This window comes from Macaca mulatta, chromosome 3, assembly GCF_049350105.2.
Source record: "Macaca mulatta isolate MMU2019108-1 chromosome 3, T2T-MMU8v2.0, whole genome shotgun sequence".
NCBI classification, from domain to species: domain Eukaryota; kingdom Metazoa; phylum Chordata; class Mammalia; order Primates; family Cercopithecidae; genus Macaca; species Macaca mulatta.
The window spans coordinates 127755959-127762934 of NC_133408.1; positions in this window are offsets into that span (position 1 = coordinate 127755959).

Below are 6976 nucleotides of genomic sequence, written 5' to 3' on the forward strand. Positions count from 1 at the left end.
TTTTAAAATATGCATTTGTTTTATATCTATTTGTGACAGAGTTTTGATCTCATTGTATATAATTACATATTATATACATTTTCTTCTTCTTTTTTTACATAACAAAATTGTTTCCCCAAATTATTAATAATTTATCCTATATGTGATTTTAAATGTCCATATAATACTCCATAGAATATAATGTATATTTCTATACCTATAAAATATGGAAATAGCCATTTCTCACATTTATAATTTTTATTTATATCATTTATCATTTTTATTATTTTCTGAGACATAATAGATGTACACATTTGTGGGGTACATGTGATAATTTAATACATTCATATATTTGTAAAGATCAAATTAGTGTAATTGGGATCTTTGTCTTTCCTTTATGCTGGAAACATTCAAATTATTCTCTTCTAGCTATTTTGAAATATATAGTAGGTTAATGTAAACTTATAATCAACACTCTGGAGAGCATCTTTGCACGTAATAATTGGGTCCATTCTTGGTTATTTGTAAATTGTTCATTCCATGTACTTTATCCTTTTATTCATTTATCTCTTGTGGGCCCTAGTTTTTTCCTTAGTAATTTATATAAAAAAGATGTAAACACTTTCAGATAACAAAACAGATTTTTATTATTTGTGCTTATTTAATTATAGATATACTTGTATTCTGAACCAAAATGACAATTATATTATAATAAATCCAATCCTTTGGTTATCTCAATGAAAAATTATTTCTGATTTATATGTGTAGGATATACCCTATTAGTAAATGCACTGATTTTTAAACTTAAAACAAAACGGTAGTTGATAATCTTGGATATCACAACTTTACTGTTTTAGAAAGTTTTTCTCTAGATCTGCCCCTGTTATCTATTACAATCACCCTTCTTAGCTAATACCAATTTCTTTTACTAAGGTGAATATTTAGGGAAAATTAGAAATGGAAAATTAGAATTAGAAATTAGAAAATCCCACTCAGGCAGTAATTCTGAAATCTTAAATATTATTGGTTTTCAAGATGATTGTATTTGCAATTGAAGCAAGAGGTCTAAAGAAAGAGGGGAAAAAAAGCATAAAATCCTTTGTTCCTGAGCCTTTGGAACTGACAATTTCTATTGAAAAAATTTTTTAAAGATGTGTGTACTTCAGATAAACAAAGAAGCATTTTTAGGGTGGAATCAGATTTTTCAAAGGCAATGAAATGTTCAAGGGTTCACACAACTGTTAGATATTTTCCCAAATGGAGGCCAAGGAGAATAATTGTGGAACTGGAAGGGAAATAGGAATTAATGAGATGCGTCCTTGGAAGGCAGGTTACAATACAGCTCCAGACAAGTGTATCCATTGGGAACCATGCCTCCAGCTGCTGGAATACACTTAACTAGATAAAGACTCTTCATTTCATCCTGGTAACTTTTTATTTTGTTTGCATATTTAATTTAAAGGTTTTAATTGTGTGTATTGCTTCAGGAATCTCTTGTTGATAGAGCATATATCATTTTTCTTCCTTTTTCAAAATAAAAAGCTCTAGAGAGAATACCTTGTCCCCAATATTTGAACTTTAATCCCTGGAATAGTATCTAAATCTAAATATACCACTTTGGAACTTCAAGAAGATATTATAAATAATCTTATCTATAAAGTTGAAAATGTACAATAAACAATTTTGTAAACTTATGACACTAGTAGTTCAGAAGAGACCACCGGTAGAAAAATTTATTTAATACAAAAATTTTTTGGCAGAAGGCTTTGAGAATACCAGAATGGCAATTCACTTAATATTAATAAAGCCCTTTTAGAAGCTTTAGATGAATGGACTAATAGCTTCGTTGAACTGACTATATAGCAAATCCTTATGCAACATAATTAGAAATTTCCCAAATATATTGGGGTGACTTTCCTGGGAATATGTACGTCTTCATCCCTCTTAAAACTCTTAATAAAGCTATTATTAAAGGCAAATTTGAAAAATATGAAGTTACTTAAAATGATAATGTTATTTTTTAAATATTAAAATATCTTGAATAAATATGAGTCACAAAAATCAGCTTTTAATTATTCAACACCTGTTTGTTGGGCATTTATTCAATAAAATATATTGAACATCTTTATGTGACATTCAGTGCTGCAATTAAGGAATACCAACTAGTGGAAGAAAGAGGCACTAATACAGATAATTAAAAAATAATATGGTAAATGCAATTAATTTATTCACTTATATGTTGCCTATTGTAGGTACTAGTTATACAGAGGCTAGAAATCAAACAAAACCCTGGCCTGATTCTGCTTTTCATGTAGTTTAGAGTGTACATTTTGTAAATAAACATAATTAAGAACAGATCATTTTTGTGAATGAACATGGCTGGTGCTATGAGTGAGTTTAGGAGGATATAAGTGAAATTAGGGACAAGAAAAGCTTCTCTGAGAAAATATTTCAGCTGAGGTCTGATGAATGGGTGTTAGACAAAGAGTAAAGGAACCAATAATCTGGGCAGAGGGAAGAGCTTGTTTGTATTGAAGGTCCTGGCCTGGGAATAAGCTTGTCTAAATTGAGAATCCTAAAGAGGGTAAGTGTGGCTGGAGCTTGGTGAATGAAGGTGAGATGTAAGAAGCTGAGACTGGAGAGGTGGGAGGGGCCAGAGCATGGAGGGCCTGGGAGACCACATAACTTCCATATGGGGAAGTCATTCAAGAAGTTTCTACAGAGGACTCACATGATCTAGAAGTATGACTTTGAAAAGATCCAGGACGAGGGGACACCTGGGAAGGGCTCTCTCTCTCTCTCTCTCTCTCTCTCTCTCTCTCTCTCTCTCTGTGTGTGTGTGTATGTGTGTGACAGAGAGAGAGAGAGAGAGAGGTTTTGTTGAATTATAACCTGTGACACAGGGAGTGGTGGGAAATGAGTTGGAGGGTGGGCCACAGACAGGTCTCAGTGGGTCTTGGTGGGACACATCAGGAGCTTGCATGCTGTGGGAAGGCATTGCATGGTTTTAAGCAGGAGAGTGACCTTGTTCAATTTGTAATTAACAGAGCGAATTGTAGCCATCTTGAAGAATATTGCAATATACCCACCTTTAACTGGCGTAATGATACTAAAGGTGGCCTGGAGCAGATACACTCAAGAAATGTAAAAGTAAAAGGTAAAATTGGCAGACTTCAGTGACTGCCATATATGACAGGCGAGGAAGAAAAAGAAACCAAGGTTGAAGTGAGGTTTCTAGCTTGAGTGCCTGTATGGAGAACACAGGTCAGGAGTGTGTGTGGGTGGGCAGGGGAGGATGATGGCTTTAGCATTGATGTGCCCAGCACAGTGCTAGAAACTGTACTTGACACAAAAGGTCAAGAAAGCAACCAATCATTAAAAATCTAATCTATTCAAGGTACTCTTTCAAACACCTTACTTATTCAGTTCTCCCGACAACAATGTGAATAGGAATTCAAATCTCCTTTACAGATGAAGCAATGAGGTGCACAGAGACTTAGACTCTCTATGACGAAGGTCCCTATACTCATAAAGTTGTAGAAGTGAAAGTCACTGAACTTAGAAGGAGTTTATCATGTGGGAGAGGTTAAGATGCACACACAAACATACGACCTAATAGGATTAAATGCTAAGCTATATGGTTATAACAATAGATGGTGAAGACCCCCAAAAGGGTAAAAACAGAGTGGATGGCAGTATTTGGGAAGTCTGATAGGATGTATGGTACCATGCTGAGAACCTCAGGGATATTGCAAAAGGCAAAGATGGAGTCTCTGGATTATCTGTCAGGGATGTATAGTGTTTAACCCCTTTCAAATGTGTTATATCCCATCAAGATGAGTAAGCAAAACCAGCGGATTTATTCTTGTTTTTTTATATTTGCACATGTTCTTGGCAAATACTTAATTGTGCCATTTCGTTTGAGAGAAAATCCCATTTCTTTAGTGTGCCTAGCCTGATTGTTTTAACGGTTTCCATTGTTTTCAGGAATCGAACATTTCTTGGAAATGGAAAGTGATAAGAGGATGGTTACATAGAAAAATCCCCATATAGTTGAGCTATGCAGTTCCCTGGGCTAGAAAAGTTCATATAGTGGTGTCAAAGCTTAGCAATAATTTATATAAACACTGGCCCAAAGCCACTGACCATGGGAAAAGTTTCTGTATAACTACTCTTCTGATGGGGTCTGACCCAAAAATGAGGGAGAGAGATAACCTATCTGAACTGGATAAAAACAAGAATTTCATCTGGTTCAACCTAACAGTACTGAAATCATTGCAGAAAAGCAACGGTCGATACTTTTCTGACCAGCTTCAGGAAAACTCTGCCACAACTTCCTTTGGCAGTCCCTTCTATTGTCTTGGAATTCATTCATTCAGGGAGTTCTTAGTATTGACCTAAATCCCTCTTGAATTAATTAAAGCCATTTTACTTCTCTTGTCCAGAACAAGCATTGAAAAGGACAGCTTGTCATTACTTGTTTAAACCCCCTTCATCATTTTGAAGACAGTAATGAAATGTCCAGTCAGCCCCTTTTCTCTAACTTAAAAGTTCCTTTAGCTTTCCCTCAAGGACCTATTCCCTTTCAATTTTTAGATGCTGTTCGGAAAGACCAGGTAAGTGAACTTGGACAAACACTTAATCTTTCTAAGACTCAGCTTCTTTGTTTGCAAAACGAGGATTTGGAATAAAATCAAATGTTTTCCATCTGCTCTGAAGCTCTTTCTTAGGGGTTTCTGGGAGGGGGTATGGCATATGTGTGTGTGTGTGTGTGTGTGTGTGTGTATGTATGTGTGTGTGTGTGTATGAGAGAGAGAGAGAGAGAGAGAAGGCTGATTTCTGCTCTACTGTATTTGTATGCAGTACTTAATTTTTTCAAAGTTATAGATGCTAAATTATCCTTTTGTATCCATTCTTCCCCCCTTTCCCCTCTCTTTCACTTGAGTTCACACTCACATACATATACACTCAAAAGGAAAAATTAAAACCAAACTGTTATAAATAGCATTTTTAAAAATCCTAAATAAATTAACAAACAAAACCCAGGAGCATATTTAAAGACTAATATACTATGATCAATTTAAATATAAAAATTAAAAAATTATCTAATTATAATTTATTAATATAGTATAATTTTTATACTCTTGTAATACTCTCCAAAGATACTGAAAGTGAATGTAATAAGTTTAATATTCCTTCTTTATTTTAAAAACCTCTTAAATAGGACTAGATAGATGGATATTTTCTTATTATGATATATATTTATATATCTCAACCAACAAACCTGCCATATGACTAACGAAGGAGAACTAGAAGCAGTCCCAATAAAGTGATGAACAAGTTGAAAATGTCCAGTTTTACTATTAGTATCTAACATAGGACTGGAGGTATCAATCAACAAATATGAAAAATCAGGTTGGGAACTTGAGCAGCCCGATGGCAAGTCCTATGTAAAGCTATTATAATTAAGAAACATATAGACATTGGAACAGAATAGAGAATACAGAAGCATCCACAGATACATGGAAATCTGGAAAATGACAAAAGTCACATTACAGATCAGCAAAGAATGGATTATTTAATAAATGGTATCTGGTCAGGTTGCCAGACAAAATGCAGGATGTCAGTTAAATTTGATTTGCAGATAAACAACAAATAATTTTTTGGCATAAGTGTGTTCAAAATATTGCAAAGGACATGCTTATACTAAAGTATTCATTTTTATCTGAAATTCAAATGAAACTGGGTGTCCTGTGTTTTTATTTGCTAAGTCTGGCAACTGTAGTACCAGGCCAATATGTTATTCACATGGACTAAAGTAAAGATGGACTCCTACCTCATTTTCTATACAAAAATACATTTTAAATGAATCAAGGTCTTAAATGGAAAAGGCAAAAACTTAAAATACAAGGAAAAATTTCATGACCTCAGAATAGGGAAGAATTTCCTAAATAAGACTCAGAATGTAACCTATTTTTTGGAGGAGAAGATATATAAATTTGACCACCTTAAAATGACATATTTCTTTTTTCTCAAAAAATACTCCAAAAAAATGAAAAGAGAGCTATAAACTGAGAGGAAATTTTTTTGTAACACATAATCAAAAAGCATTACTATTCAGAATATATGAAAAATTTCTAAAAATCAGAAATATTTCAATGATAAAAAGACAACAAAAAAGAAAAATGCAAAGGACAGAAAGAGGCAATTTTTTAGAATAAGAAGCACACAAGGCCAATAATTGTGAAGATATGCTAAACATCATTAATAATCAGGAAAATGCCAATTAGAGACATCATTTTACACCATCAGATGGCAAACATTAAAAAATAATCTGATTGTGATATTACACAATGTATATACATATTTAAATGATCATGTTCTAGATCTTCAATGTATATAATCTTTATTTGTTAATTAAATATTTTAAAATTTAAGAAAGGAAAACATTGGACAATATTACATTTTGGCAAGAATGTGCAGCAATGGGAACATAAACACATTTCTGGTGGTTGTGTGCTTTAGCAAAATCACTTTGGAAAACATTTGATTCTACCTGGACAAGCTGAACAAGTGCATATACCCTACTTAAAGCAATTCCACTCTCATGTGTATGTATTCCAGAGGAACTCCTGAACATGTTTATCTGGATATGTACACAACAAAGCTAGTCTTATTTGTAACAGGAAAACAAAAACAAAAAGAAAATAAATCTAGATATCTACAAAGAGTATATTGAATACATAAATTGTGATGTATTGTTACAAAAGAATACAGTACAGTGGAGAAAATGGTCAAAATACAACTACTTCCTACAAAATGGGTAAATCTCAAAAGTATAGTGATGGGAATAAATAAGCAAGTCACATACTGATTTCCATTCCTTTGGATATATACGCAGAAGTAGGATTGCTGACATATAGTAGTTCTATTTTTAGTTTTTTGAGTAACCTCCATACTGTTTTCCAAAATGGCTGCACTAATTTGCATTCCCACC